General features: G+C 40.4%; 1 long non-coding RNA gene across 5 annotated transcripts in view; it reads right to left on the minus strand.

Moving 5' to 3' along the window:
* Positions 1–13946, minus strand: part of LOC109638399 (uncharacterized) — a 42801-nt gene extending 28855 nt beyond the window's left edge. For 4 of the 5 annotated variants that reach the window (XR_002203324.2, XR_002203326.2, XR_002203328.2 and 1 more), the window contains exons 1-2: positions 13818–13946; positions 1651–1815 (exon numbers count right to left, since the gene is read on the minus strand). This is a non-coding gene — a long non-coding RNA (uncharacterized lncRNA). Of the gene's footprint in view, positions 1–1650; positions 1816–5054; positions 5159–13817 lie in introns of all 5 variants that reach the window. The other variant, XR_011239043.1, reaches the window with a different exon arrangement.
* Between the last annotated feature and the right edge of the window lie 2090 nt (positions 13947–16036).

Below are 16036 nucleotides of genomic sequence, written 5' to 3' on the forward strand. Positions count from 1 at the left end.
GCTGTTATCAGTTTTTATGTGCAGAACAATCTTACAACAATGCATCCAATTATGAAGAGCAAAATATTCATCAGTGCTCCACAGGGAATAAGCAAGAACAAGCTGGGATTGCGGGCAAAACAAGCTGAGTGGGTTACAGACATATCAGAATCAGGATCAGAAATACTTTATAAATTTGACTCAGAGAAGGAAGAGAAAGGAAATGTATGTAGCTGATGCTGAGAATCGTCAAAAAGCACCTAGTGGGCACTACTTTTTGTCCTGGGCAATAACATCAACCACAATCACCACACTGGATTCATGCAGCTACAGCGGAGTCTGCCTCTGCTGTCCCACAGCAACCACATCACCTATGACGGCCTAAGGAATAAAGCCTACAACTATGCCCTGTCAAACTATCTCTCACATGGCAACATACTTGTTGGATCTTACACTACATGACACTCAACAGTGTTGGGTCTTCAGCCTAAAAACGTGATCAATGATGAACCAGCATCTGCAAACACAGCAAAAAAGAAATAACCATGCAGTGGTTGTAAGGAAAAGGTGATACATGCTTGATTGAAAACATCACTTTTCAAAATCTTAAAATGATGGATTCTTCTGAAAGAAAAATGTGTGTGATGTGTACTTTGACTTTCAGTTTGTTCTTTGTCACATCCACTATAATGGAGGAGGCGGAATGTATAAGCTACATTGCAGCCAGCCTCCGGGGGGTAATCAAGACACTTCGGCTCCACTCAGAGACAAACACAGCGACATCAGAAATACACTTTCTGCGACTGTGAGGAATTATCTTCTGTATTCACAAATCAGCAGTAGAATCTATATGTGGCTTAACTTTTGCTGCACATACTCTACATGCAATTTTCTATTGCATTAAAATGTCTAGCTGGCTTCAGGCAAAACAGCAGATAGAATAAAATTGTGTGGCACTATTTGTTTGGTAACGGTTACACTACCGAGCTATGTCCTTGAGAAAGCACAGCACTCATCACCTCTCTTTTCTCACACCTACCCAAATTTGCCACCGTTCACCACTTAATCAACTTCTATTTCTCTGTTTTCTCATTGAATTAAACATCATCTTACAGAAGTTATGCAATAAAGTAGGCAGAGATTATGTGGCTGACAAGGAGACACTTCCATCGCCCTTTGAGGCATCTAAAGCTTCTCTCTGCAATCATCAGTGCCTGACTCAGCCGCTCGTTCCATCAAGATGTGTTGCTGTTACAGGTCTGTAATCAGGACACAGCTTTATAAGCCAGGGGAGTAATGGAAAGGCCAAGTCACCCAGGATGATTAGCTCATCTATTCCCCCAAATGTGTCTGATCATCTTGGTAATAGTCTGTTGTCCCAGCCTCAATCATGAAGCGATGAGAGTGCAAAAACATGACCATCGTGTACTATAACATGTTTTCTAACATTTATATCCTCAAACCTATTATTATCATCTACCTCCCCTGTTGAATGACCGAACCTTGTCCATTTCAGAAGAAGAAGTCTGCTGGTGCATTAGGGTCATTGTGTGTATCATAAATTGTACTAGAAACTTGGAATTGTCATTTGTTAAACATACCATGCACTGCAGATTGTTTTTGATGTAGGGGGGGGGGTTTACAAATACATTTATTGTTGCAACAACTTACTTGGTGGTGATGGAGCATCACGTGTCTAAAGTCAGACTGCAACTCAGAGCTCTACAGGCAGGGTCCTCTGAACTTTGTAAACGATCCCACTCGGGCATCAGTGTGCATCTTCCCCTCTTCCTTTCCGTCCAGATGATACTAATGTGTGGGTGACTCCAGATCCTCCTGTACAAGATGAAGAGGAATATAAAGACACTCTTATCAATGTGTTGCACATGCCAGCTGGATTCAAACTAAATATCCCACCTCACACACAGTCACTGTGCTGTGACTGTACTGCGTATTGTACGCATGTCATTCTACATCCTCACCATAAGCTCCTTTCAGTCAGGAACACTATGTCATGATTTACTCATTTGTTGCAAATGGGGACACCGTTATGATTGGCGCTGAAGGCTCCATTCTTTGGATGTTCCCTGGATTACCCGAGCAGCGTGCTAAGATAAAACATGGAACATGCGCAGAACCCCCTGTTGGGCGTAGCAGGCAATGTGCCTTAGTTTAGGATGAATATCGTTTACCACGACCGTGTTTGGACTCTGTGCTAAAAGGTGGAGGCAAGTTGCAGGCAGCAGGCGTGGGTGGCAGTGTAGCTGAGCAGGGATCAGTGAGGATGAGGTCGTATTTAAAGGGACCGCTGGGCTGTGATTGGTGGGTGGCTGACGAGCACCCGTTACCTATCAGTAGCTGACAGCTGAGCACATGACTCCGTGTCCTGCATGAACTAACGCGATGCTTCATGAGTCATCAGGGGCAACACCTCTTCTTTGCGATGTGTCAAGCAGAATCATATTTTCAGGACAAGTCCTTGAATTACATTTGGTATTCTGGTGCTATAGTTTTGCCTGGTATATTTCCAAAATAATTACCAAGGTTATGAACAAATGCCAACTCTGCCGTTGTACCGTGTTAAATTGCATAGTTTCTCTCACAGATATAACCCAGTCCAGAAACATACAACAAAACATAGATCTTTTGCTCCTGTTCCAGACACTACTGACCACCATCGAGCAGAGTGAACATTAACATTTTAGTGATTCATTCTAGTTTGCTTTGATTTTCCATGCATGAAAAGAAACTGAACCAATGGAAAAACATGGCAGGTTTGTATTTCATTAACTGAATCAGACCAGAGAAAAAACTAAAAAAATGGATGTGGAAACAGCTTTTTTTTTTTTTTTTTTTACTTATTCACCAATTTCCTACTGTTTTCTTGGGTTGGTCGGCTCTTTCAGCAGCAATGGACCCCCCACCAATGCACCAGCCTATCCTGCTGCCCATCTCCCCCCCTCTGCTCTCCATCACCTTTCTATACACTTCCTCTATCTCTTTGTAGCCTTTCAAAAAGTGTCTTTCTTCCTGTTCCTTTTCACCATTCTACCTGCACAGGTTTTATCTGCTTGTCTAGAAGTGTTCTTTCAAGATAGTAGTTTAGGTCAGCTGCTGCTGCACTTGTCTCATTGTGTGGCCAAAGTGTGATTCACTGCGGTCTTCCCTTTCTAAAAAAATAACCTCTGCTACTGTTAAATGACAGAAGAGGGCATGTGATTCTAAAAGAACTCAGGGGAGTCTGATTTTATTTCTGTGCAACGTTCAGAGTCTCCTTTGCCTCACCAGTTCTGACCTAACCTATATGGTGTTGTTCATGTTTTCTTCAAGATAAAAGAAATTTCTCATTTGACAGTCAGATAATGAATTAGTCTTTGTCCCCTCCTGGCTAATTTTTCAAAGATCATTACACTTATCCTTGCATGGGTTTTAATAAACTTCAGCCTTCTTTATCAGAGGTGTTTGTTGATGTGTGCCCACTGTTGTAGCACTTGAAATAAAGTGTGTTTTTGTAGAGAAAAAGAAGAACTCATGTTACCATAATGAAATGTATAATGATAGATTTATTTATTTATTTATAGAATGGCCTTATTCAGTCAGTCTTTGAGCTTCCAAAGAACACTATGAGCTTTAGATGTACAATCTGCATTACAACTTTCCTTTTTGTCAAAGTTAAGTCTCTGTAGAATAGACAAAAGTGCTTACAACTTGTAGTAAATATAAATGTTCATAGGTAACTGTGATGTAGTGTTCTGCAAATGTTTTGCTCTCCAACCGATAGATGACTGCTTAAAAAAACCCAACCTTCTCAGAGCATCATCATGGTAACTGATCTTGGTCATATCCTACCTTTCTTGCTCAAGGACGAATGTACTTCTCAGACAGTTATAAGAAACCAATGCAATCTGCAACATCATGTGTGTTTGTGTATCTAAAATGAATTTACAATTTGTGTGTCATATCCATGTTTGCAAATTAGACAGGTTAGTTATTATGGGAAGGTGAATCAATACATAGGTTACTGAAAAGACAGCCAAAGTCTTACTTTGAGCATTGGTACTAATGTCAATAGGGTACACAGAGGAATACTCTAATGCAAGTATAAGTTAAGTATTCTTTATCCACTTAGATAATGTAAAGAGGTTTTATCAGCAAAATCTACTCAAATTAGCGAAAGTAAAAGGACTCAGTGTAGAGAAAAATAACAATTATGTCTAATACATTAGTGTTTTATTTGATTGATGCATCAGCCAGCTGTGGTGGAACAAGTTTTATCTACTTAGTTAGTTAGTTAGAAATATGGTAAATGAGCTGTAAAGTACAGTAGTTGTTATTTTTTTCCATTCCATTTTATGTATTTGTATCATTTAGCAATTTAACAAACATGCTTTAATGGGTATTCAGATGATAAACACAACATCATTTAATATGAATAAAGGCTAAAAAGAAAAACAAACTAATAATACATGAATAAGTATTAGTCTTAATATATTGTTAAAAATTGGTTTTGACAAATTTAATGTTGGGGGTCTTTCTTGCTCTACATTGCTCTACCCCCGCTGCCATAATGTGTAAAAGGTACTTGTCTCTGAAATGTACTGAAATATAAGTTCCATGTTGCATAAAAGAGGAGCGTGTGCATAATGTATTCACCTCAAATCCTTACACAAGACTCTGACCTAAATGATTGTACTTTAGCTCATTCTAAAAATTAAAGTGTCACTTTCAGTATTGATGATTCTGGCCAAGGTATTACTCACCCGATTGTACTGGATTGAACCTAAATTTTGGGGTACTGCCCTCCCCCATTGATTATGTAATTAGCTTGATTAAGTAGCACCAGACAATAAATTGAGCATATCAGTTGAGCAAGATAATATAGCTTTTCCTGTAGTAAACCATTTCCTGGCATACAACACTGAATATTATATTATATATACCTAACTTAATTATTTATCTTATATACTTCATCTCCTTTCAACTGGAAATTCACAATGTCACGAGTAAAGATGTCAAAGAAACTGCTCTTTTACAGGAACTGTCAACTTAACTAAAATAATGAAATGGTTTCCTACCATCAGAACCTTTTGCACTCAGTACAAATACACCACCAGTCCAAAGCAGGCGTGCAAAGCTGCTAAAGTTTAATTCATGTTGTAGTGGTAGCCAGGTATGAATGCTGTAGGAGAACAGAGAGGAAAGCAGCATGAGTGTATATCCCAGCACCATTTAAGACCCAAACAGTGCTCGGGCAACAAGGTTCACCAAGATGAATAGATCAAGCTTTTATAGCATTTCCTTGAACCCAGTCCAACCCACAGGGGAGCCAGGTTTGCTATAAACACAGCTGACCACGTCCACAAACATACTGCCTGCTGTGGAGAGGCTGCAAAACTCTGCTCTGCACTAAATATGAGTCCACATACATATGCAGGATTCTAAGGAAAAACACACAGGAGCATTTTTATAATCTATTCATAAAATGTTCAAATTGTCCTTCACTGAGATAGAAGTCATGACATTCATGTAAAGAATTGTGCTGCTCAATGTTACAATACCACATTTATAATGACATCTATTCTTCCCTTTCATGAAGACCTACTCAGCCTTGTGTATGGTCACACTGTTCGCACAAGTGTTTCTTTTGGCTTCTTCAACTGTCATAAAAAATGAAATTACATGGAGTATATGATCCACTAAATTTCGCTTTTGCTGCTTCACCTTTCCCAGTTTCACAACAAAACTGTTTCTCTGATCTAATTGTGTCTGGCCTGGATTTTTCTCCGCATGATGCCGCCGAAGAAAACCAATAAATGCCACACAGCCTTTTTGCAAACACAGTGGCAGTAAACATGTTGTGCTCCACCGATGAAGCAGCCCCCCATGACCTGTAATTGCAGATCTCCCCTCGGGTGAATCAGAGTGATTTTAAATTTGGCTCACTAGAACTCTCAGAGCTTGTCTCTATGCATTTCAGTCTGCAGCTGCAGAGGACATAAAGCATGTCTGAAAAGCTTGAAAACTGATTATAAATTGCAGCATGTTCTATCGCACTGAAATGAGAACTGACCACTTCATCTGCAGGAGGCTTTTTAGTCACCTGGAGATGTTGATGCAAGCTGACAAGACTTAAACTGGCATCAAGTCTGTCTTATGCTTGTCAAATTTTTATGATGCTGAGAGCTTCTGGTGCCACAGGGGCGGTCTTACGCTAATGTCCAGAGGGATCAGTAAAGGCTGTCTGGGAGGCTCATTAAGCATCAACCGCTATGATGTTACGTGTTCGAGTGCTTCTGCTGGCTCATCTTCCTATAGGTTTTTTTCACCCCCAAGAGACTTGCATGATCAAAGAGTCAAAGAGGATATAGAGGCCAAATCCTCACACATCTTTACTAGGCTTTAAGCATACAGCCAAGAGTGTGACTGAGTCCCTGGCTCTATCTTTGTGCCGGAAGCAGTCAGTGGCCAGTTTCTGCTCTGATGCATGAGGAGTGTCGACGTCCACTTGGTGTTGGCCTCTAGAGAAGCCCTTCTGGGTTTCAATTACACTACACAGCAGCTATATTAGATCAGTGTACAAAACCAAAGATTGCATAGAGCATATCGGTCTCACATTAATGCCAACTGCTGATCAGTGAAATTTTATGAAACTATTGGTTGAAGTGGTAATCACATCTCCCACAACACAACAGGGATCTGCCTTTGACTCAGCTTCCACTGTTCTGAAACCAGGGATCTGTACTACAAAGCAGGATTTGCAGTTATCAGGGTAACTTCAGGTTTTCAGTTCTATGAAGTTTATACCCATTTTATCGGGTTAAATTACCATGGTAACTTACGCTGAATGGCTAACATGCTACGCAGCAGGTTTAGATGGAGATAAGAGATCAACCCATATGAAAGCTCTGCCCACTGACAGTGAGTTCCTTTGAAACATGACATCCCTATTCTTAGGGGATCCTGTGGAGTTCAATGCTTAGATTGTAAGGGTCTCTGAGGAGGACAAGGGTCATCGGAGACAGACAAAATCATTCTGCCTGCTCTGATGAGTATCTTTATGAAAGTGTAGATTCTCATCAGAGGGAATGATAAAGCTTTGTCAGCTGCCGGAGCCGTATAGAACCAACATGACATGTAGGAGCAATGCGCTCACAGACTGTCCGCATCGCCCCAGGTTTCTGTACTTGTAGAAGTTACTGATATTGATGCACTGGGTGCGTTAGCAGCGTGATAGTCAGACAGATTTATACTTTGTCCTTCCCTTTAAGTAGGTTTACCCTATCAAATTAAATATTTATTTGGAATAGGGGAAAGAATGTCTACAGATTTACCTAGTGACAGCCCACATCCCTCCCTCCTATCTCTGAGACTCGCACAAAAAGGACATTACACTGGTCCCTTAAAGGGATGGATAAGGGAAAAAAACAATGTCTGGTTAGTTAAGTCAATCCCCGCCACTAACACATCCAGTACACCTCAATCTCTCCCTGTTTCCAGACGTGCCAGACGCATGCTGTCACCAAAATACAAAATGTGCACAATCAAATAAGTCCATAAGTGTTTCTTCACCAGAAATTGCAAATGTTTCCACCGCAATGTTTCCTCAGAGTCAGCAGACAGTGTGTGTCAAACTATAGCCCATTACAGAGTCTACATCATGTGATGAAGTGATGTGTTTCAGCACATTTGCACGATCAGTGTCTTTTTTACCATCTGTCCTCCCTGCATTTAGCAGCTGTAACTGTTTCTTTTAGTCTGGATAATGTGTTTGTACCACTTGTATTTTTATAAAACAACAGTTTGCCCCGTGTTTGTGAAATATGAGGCCCGGCTGCCTGTACACTTGTCCATGTCTGTGATTGGTCATAGGCAGTAAACCCCACCCCTTTTATTTTCACACACTCATATCTAGAGTAGGAAAGCTTAAGTTGACTTAGCAAGTTGATAACCAGCATTATCTGACTGCGCTTGTTAGATTAAGTCCTAGGGAAATGTATGCGGTATGTTGAGCTCACTGGCCCCTGGTATCTTGCTGCCATTATTATACAAAATGCACATATGCATGTGGAAAGAGTTGTTGAAGGAGTGGTAGCTGGTAAATTTGCAAATTACAATTTGACGTATCGCCTCTGTGCAAGATGCCTAGTAAGTTTGAGACAGCATATTGTTACACAAGTGCTGCAGCCACCATAAAGGATAGGTCAGTGAGTAAGTTGTGTGTGTTGCTGGCCTCAGGCCTAGGGGTGCCTGGGCCGGTGATAAACCTGCTGTGCAGCCTGGAATAGCTGAGCGTAGAAACAAAGAGCCAGAGAGGCTTGACTGCAGGATTTGGTCTGCTTTAACATGAGAGTTTACACATAACATCATATGTTACTCCGTGTCAGTAACACACAAATGCAGAAAGAGCACGACAAAGCCTGAAATACTTTTGAAAATGCATGAAATAAAATCAATTGAGGACCAATACTCGCAAAACCTTTCTGTTACTGCTGTTGTAGTTTCTTTTAACAAGTAGAGTACAAATAAAAATGTTTTTATATGGTGTGTATGTTACTTGAACAGTGAACTATTATTCATGAACTGAGAAATCCTGTATCCCTTTTAACCCTTTACATGTGCATAACTTGTGGAAAGAGAGGGCTCCACCATCAACAACTGCTCGAAAGAAATAGCTACGACAACAGACTGATGAGCTGATTCATCACCTCTGCTGCTTTTCAACCCACAGAATTAATCACTACTTTCTCACATTGGTCTGTTAAAAGTCAGGGAGGCAGAAATGGCTAGTAAACAATGGCAAAAGACCCAGTCTTGGAAAAGGTAAGTGGCCGGTTTATCTGTTGAAGGTCAGGTGATTGGCAAAGGGCAGAAAACTCTGTTCCTAAAAAAACAACAGTGAAGTCTGGCATTGAGGGACCAGCACTGAAAAATCTGTGGTTAACAATCCAGGCATTGGGTTGTTTGTTAAACAAAAGGCTTAGCATGTGTACAGAAATAGAATGAAACAAACATTGTCAGGAACAGGGAGCTCTTCCAGACAGCATCTGTCTGTAAAAACACTGACAAAAGATTTAGATCATTTGCATTAAGCTTCTTCCCACAAGGTGGCTTTCCCTCCTGTGGTGATAACGTGTCCGCCTGTGAAAAACACACTTCAACCCTTCAAGAGCATGATTCTTCCTGGAGAGATGCACTTTTAAGCCACAGTCAATATGTTCCCACCTGTCACTGCAACCCATGGAGATAATCTCTACCTCGCTTTTGTCTCTACCTGCATCAACTGTTTTTAAACTCAAAGTGAAATGACTTACAGTGGTGTTTTTTTTCTGATGGTGATATTGAACCTGCAGAGAAAATGTTTCTGTGTCAATCCACAAAGGTGAAGTCACCGAAGTAAAGTTTTTCTTTTAGGAATAAGGAGTACAATAGAGAGTAAAATTACAACTGAAGAGTTAACAATGAATTCTGCAGATATTCTGATCTTTTTTTAGTTTACATTTTCTTCTCAAGCTCTGTAGAATGCTTCCATTGAAAAATGATGCAGGTGACATATTTTATTCCACCTGCCCAGCATTAAATAACGAAACAAGATTATGAAAAGACTGACTGATTAATGGTTAAACTGTTCAGTAAAATCTCTAAAAAAAAAAAAATAGAGATGTATTTATCAGGAGATGGTTGAGACCAAAAAACAGGGGGGAAACTGTTTTTGTTAAATGACAGGCTCTCTTTTTGTAGTTTTCTTGAGGTGTAACAGCTCAAAATGTGTAATATAAAGTGCAACTATATTTTAAAATCAAAACTATAACAGGATCAATATAAGAGTCTTGAAAATCCTCTGTGACCCTGCTTGCGTATCAGGTATTTCCAAGAGGGAGTCATCTTGGGCTTGAGGAGCTGCCTCCTCACCTCAACAGTTTTTTTTTTTAAGTTTCTCTTACTGAGCCACATGTGTCTGTTACGTTCATAGTGTAATCCAACAACAATGTGAAATGTCATTGTGTTGTTTGTTTCACATGTCCAACAATGCTCAAGATACAACATATTTATGCAATTAGATAAATGCAGTGTATCTGAACAAAAGTACCATCCCTCCATACTGTGATATTTCTCCTGCATGTATTTCAGAATTCAACTTGTAGACACTGGCTTGTTGAACAAACAGATATACAGACTCCACTGATTCTGCCAAGAGTAACTTTGCACTTGTGCTGTGTATCAACTTGCAAGATAAGCAGATACAGGTGGAATCCAACAGCAGGTGTAAATAGGGCCGTGTTGACAGCAGCAATATTGTCTGGGAAATATTGGAGCTGTTTAACATATACATTGTCACTCTTGATATCTGTTAGTACATCAGTTCCTTTGGCCTGCAGTACAGATTTGCATCAAAAGAATCCGCAAGCAGGCTCAAGCAGTTGTGGCAGTCAAAACTGAATTTGATTTTTTTTCCTCTGACACAACAGCTGAACATAACATATTTATCGTGGTCGTGTTTAGCTGCTGTTTTGGAAGCTTTCTTGAAGCACTTTCCTCAGGGCCTACTTTTCCAGCCTGTATGGTAAAACTGTTGAAAAGTAGCAATGTTGTCAGTTGTCAGCGCTGTAATAATGTACGGGGCTTTAGGGCCCGCTAATACATTTAGAAAAAACTAAAAATTACATTGTGGCGTGAAAGTCAATAAATACGATGAGTAAATACCACATGTATTCACACACATTAGGGTACATGCACTCACATACACAATGCCCTGAAGCAAGACCTCTTTAAAATAATTTTCTGCACCAGTAAAGGCTTAAATGGAGGCCAGTGCTGCAGATCACCTTCATGTGTGATCATGCAGTGGGCAGTTGCCACTGGTCATAGCGGGAAATATAATGGATTTTTACCTCCGCCAAAGATATATATTTTCACCACTGTTCGTTTGAGGGTCGCTCGGTTGTTTGATTTATTTGTTCACGACAATGGCAACAGCAGCCGATTCTCCAGTAAAGAGTCAAGCTTTTGAATAAACATGTGAACAGCTCCTAGAATGGGCAATGCACTAGCACTGTAAATTTGGTGATGGACGACTTTAGACAATGCCATGAACTTCACATCAAATCCTCAAATGTCTATTTGGTGCCAATAACACATGAGGCAATATCTTGTTGTGAGTTTAGGCCTGTTTTAAAATGCCTGTGATACATTGCAGCTGGACTACACTTCTGTTGGTTTTATCCACTGGCCAATGAGACACAGACGTGCATCTGTGAATAAAACCTCGTCCAAATGTCTTATGGCTACTGTGACCTTAGTTGTAAACCTTTTAAAAGTGGTGGCACATTTTATGTAAATGATAAGGGGAGTACAAACATCTCTCAAGGAGACCTTTGTGTTACATTTGCGAGTGAGGCACCACATCAAGGAAATACAGGGCTTTCACTGTGGGTACCTCGCTCTAGTGCAGTGTTGTGGAAATACAGTTTTAAACCTGAAAAGTAATATAAGAAGCATTTGTGGTTGTTTGACATAGCTGTGAAATGATGTGTGTGAAGGGCTCGGGTACGTGTCACAGCGGGATGATTGAAAGATAAAAGTCTACACCACAGATGTTGACAGATGTTCATCTTCAACTCTACTATCTTGACTACACAGACAGGGAAGTTATCTCAGAAGTTGCTGGGTTGTGTGTTAGAGAAACAGTATGGTCTGTTAACAAAAACTACAAATTGATTTTTACCAAACTTGGTGGAAGAATGTGGAAAATGTGTAGTTTTTAGATACACAAAACAGGAGAGCAGTTTTTAGATAGACAACAATACACAAAACAGGAGAGGAGTTTTTAGATAGACAACAATACACAAAACAGGAGAGGAGTTTTTAGATAGACAACAATACACAAAACAGGAGAGGAGTTTTTAGATCAACAATACACAAAACAGGAGAGGAGTTTTTAGATAGACAACAATACACAAAACAGGAGAGGAGTTTTTAGATCAACAATACACAAAACAGGAGAGGAGTTTTTAGATACACAAAACAATACACAACAGGGGAGCAGTTTTTAGATACACAAAACAGGGGAGCAGTTTTTAGATACACAAAACACAAAACAGGAAAGCAGTTTTTAGATACACAAAACAGGAGAGCAGTTTTTAGATAGACAACAATACACAAAACAGGAGAGCAGTTTTTAGATGCACAACAATACACAAAACAGGAGAGCAGTTTTTAGATGCACAACAATACACAAAACAGGAGAGCAGTTTTTAGATGCACAACAATACACAAAACACACATTTCCACAATTTTCATGTAACATTTCCACATCACATGAAACAGGAGAACACAAGAAAGTAAATAGTGAAATCTAACATGTTTTAAGATCAAGTGAACAAAGCAGCTGGCAGATTTTGAAAGTTGTACCCGTCTTTGCCTTATTTCATCTGGGACAACAGAACCTGGCAAAATCCATGCACTACTTCACTGACAATACTCTGCGTCCAAAATCCTATATGTGAGTTGAATGAGTGGACTCACTGATCTGAGACAAATCAGTTACTTACATTCTTCAGTCTTACTCTAATCATAAAGATGACCTAACCCCAATCATTCCACTCACCTTTAATCTTAAAACATGTCTTCACATATCTTAAAACATCTTGTTTTTGTCCCCATAAGGACAACAAGTGTGTGTGAACAGATTTTAGGTCCCAACAACACAAGTAATACCATGATCGCACACACACACACAATACCATCAAAGTCCAGTGATGCAGGAGAAGGAAACTCATTCCTCTCCGGTAAATATGAAATCTTGAATGTGTCACTCCGTCTTGTCAGCCGTCCAGTGCCTGGAATCTGCAGATGTTGTTAACATTACTCACATCTGTCCCGTGTGACACACCAGCGTGTGAAATAGGGGGGAGCATTTACATAATGTGCCATCTCATCTCACCAGTAAGACAGTCATCGCCAATCTGGCAATCTGCATTTTATGAGATCCACTCCAGCAGGCTAGGAGAGGAGGGGGGAGGGGGGGTTCTGACACAATGACACACACACAATACTGTACAACAGCTCCCCATCAACAGCAGTAAGCATCAGCTGCACTTTCACTGTGCATTCTCGAATAGGGAGCTGAGCGACTTCCACCGCATCAACACAATGGCTTCCATTATTAAAATACAAGTAGGCAAAATTAAATCATCATAAGAGCACGGTCGAGTTGCCCTGACATGTTCTTCCACCTAGGACACAATCTTCAGCTATGACTACAAAAACAGTTAGAGATATGGAGAAACACGGAATGGGTTCTTAGAGGAAGTAAAAGAAGATAAAGGAAATCACTGTGCGGTCACGTGCTCCACAGAAGGTCCCATTTCCTCAGTTTTTAAGTTCCCTCAAAACATGCACGCTGTTAACAAAATGTGCAGAGCAAAGAAAACGCATGCAAATACTTTAAAATGTATCAACGTCAAATTATAAATATGTCGGTATAACCCAAGAAGTGGCGTTAAGAGATGCATATAGAAGTTCACTATAAGTCAGAGCTTACTTTTGAAATGTGTGCAGTGGAGAAGTGTCACTCAATTGTTCCCCCCCCATCTTCTTTGTATCATTACAAAACACACAACTAGACAACATGCATGCAAATATGTCAGGGTTGGAGGTGTGGGGAGGGAACGAACGTGGTAGGTAAAAGGGAAAGGGAAGGACCAAGACACAGAACTAAATATGGATTAACAAAAAGTGTCTTTTATTTAAAAAGGTAAAAGTAACAAGAGAAATCTACAATAAACAAAAGTCGCACTCAAAAACAGGAGTGGAACAAGTAAGGACAGGAAAGTACTTACAGGGAAACGTGGCGAGAGGTGACGGTAAGGTATCAGATGACGAACAGGACATGACCAGAATCGATGACGTACCAACAATCACATGGGGGAACACAAAGACTTAAATACACACTGAACTAATGAGTAACTGGGGACAGGTGGCACAAGACAAACAGGTGAACCTGACGAGGGCAGGAAGTCAAAGGGGGAAAACACACCGGGAGCAAGGACTACAAAATAAAACAGGAAACACTGAACAAACTTAAAACATGAATACAGGGGAACACAGGAGAGGGACACAGAGAACAACACAGGATGGAGCACAGAGGAGAGCAGAAGGGAACATGAGCGAGGGACACAGAGGGGACATAGAACAAACTTAAAACATGAATTTCCAAACGTAACAAAAATGCAATTTGAACTAGAACTGAAAACGCTCTTTCTAAAAGAGGACAAAATACGATAACCATGACAAAATACCATAACCTGTGACAGAAAACAATACCAGTGACAGAAAACACCATAACGTGACAGAATACAATACCAGTGACAAAAACTCCATAACCGTGACAGAATACAGAAATAAATCTCAATCAATACAATAAAGGATCTGTAGCTCTTGAAAAATTTGAAAAGCAAGCTTGGGAACATTCTTCCTCTCAGTGACATCACAATGTCAAGGCAGCAAATTGCTATTCTCTTTATAGTGCAGACTATTGAGTGTGCTTTTAATAGAGGAAACAATTAATGACTCCAGGCACGCTACAGACTCCTCAGCTCAAATTCACAGGATCCAGAGAAGCTTCTGTTATTTCTCAGAGCAGCCACTTTAATAATTGAATTAAGTCTGTGTTGAATTGGCTTGAATCATTGACTCCTTGTTGTGTTGCATCTATGTGCTGATGTTCCCAGGGCTCTCTTTAAAAAGGACAAAAAATGATCATGTATGTCTTTGGGCGTAATCTGTAACAGAGGGGATTGTGTCAAGGAAAAAAGGTGTTTCACCCATGATCCCCTGAAGTCAGGGTACAAGCAGGTCGTGCTGGATGGTTTTACATCTTCAAGCTTGTCCGGAAACATTGTGGGGTTGTTCAGGAGGAACTTGAACATATGTAGGAGGGGAGGAAAAAAGCACAACTGTGATTAGAATGAATGGAGGAGTTCTGAGAAACACTTGGGTTTAATGAGCATGTGTTGATTCGAGGACTCAAAGTGAGGCTAACGCACTAGGTTTTCTTTCTAAACCCACGTTGCTCATTCAAGAGGAGGACGACCGGAGATAAAAATGGATGATTCTTTATGGGGGTGTGCTTTAGTTAAGCTTAACTGCACTGAGCAGGAAATATATACATCTCTCCTGGCGCTGCTGTGTTTTTCTCTGTCTGATGCCGATTTTGTGCATTGCAGCTTTTAGCAGAGACCCCGGAGCGCCTTGGACAGCGCCCCAAAACACCAGTCATATAGCTTTCAGGAGTCACATGGCTGCTGCCAACCACACATTCACAATAACAGAGGAAGACTCAGACGTGTTCAACAACATGTCTCATTTCATCGCGGCCTTTTGACCTCCAAACCAAGTGATTCATAGCGTCATGCTATCGATTTCTTAATGCAGTCGTCACATAATTGGACATTTTTTACTATGTAAATATGGTGACATACCATGTGTTAATGGTAAAGCATGCAGAGCTCAGATTTAATGCACTTGTTTTTGAATAAACCTCACATCTGGTTGCACAGTTGTGGGAAAAGATTAATTTCAAATAATTATTCTGACGATCCTTCCAACTCAGTAATGTACAATGATATGGGTCATGTGTGGTCGGGGAGATGTAAATTGTTTTTGGATGGAAATTTACGGTTAAAAAACCTTTCGCAGTGTTTTGTAGTCTGCTTCTTTTTGAGTGCTTGACTATTATAAGCTCAACCACACTGCACAACTGTTAATAATTTCAACGCTGGCAACCAACCAAAGGTGGAAGGAAAAAATACTGCCATCATCCTTCTGGCCACACAACGCTGCCTCCCTGAACTCCCTCCAAGAATCAAGTGTCTTGCATGTGGCTTCAAATTCCTGAGGCAATGAATCTTACAAATGAGGATTTGGTCGCAAACTTTCAGCCAGTCAGCGGATTAATGTGATGCAAATGTTCTGCTGTTTGGATGTGCACACATCCTCACACCTGGCCAGGCATGACATGAAGTAGGGCTGGTGCGACAGAGGGTTCAATCACTCATCC

The sequence above is a fragment of the Paralichthys olivaceus genome, chromosome 17 (assembly GCF_024713975.1).
Source record: "Paralichthys olivaceus isolate ysfri-2021 chromosome 17, ASM2471397v2, whole genome shotgun sequence".
NCBI classification, from domain to species: Eukaryota; Metazoa; Chordata; class Actinopteri; order Pleuronectiformes; family Paralichthyidae; genus Paralichthys; species Paralichthys olivaceus.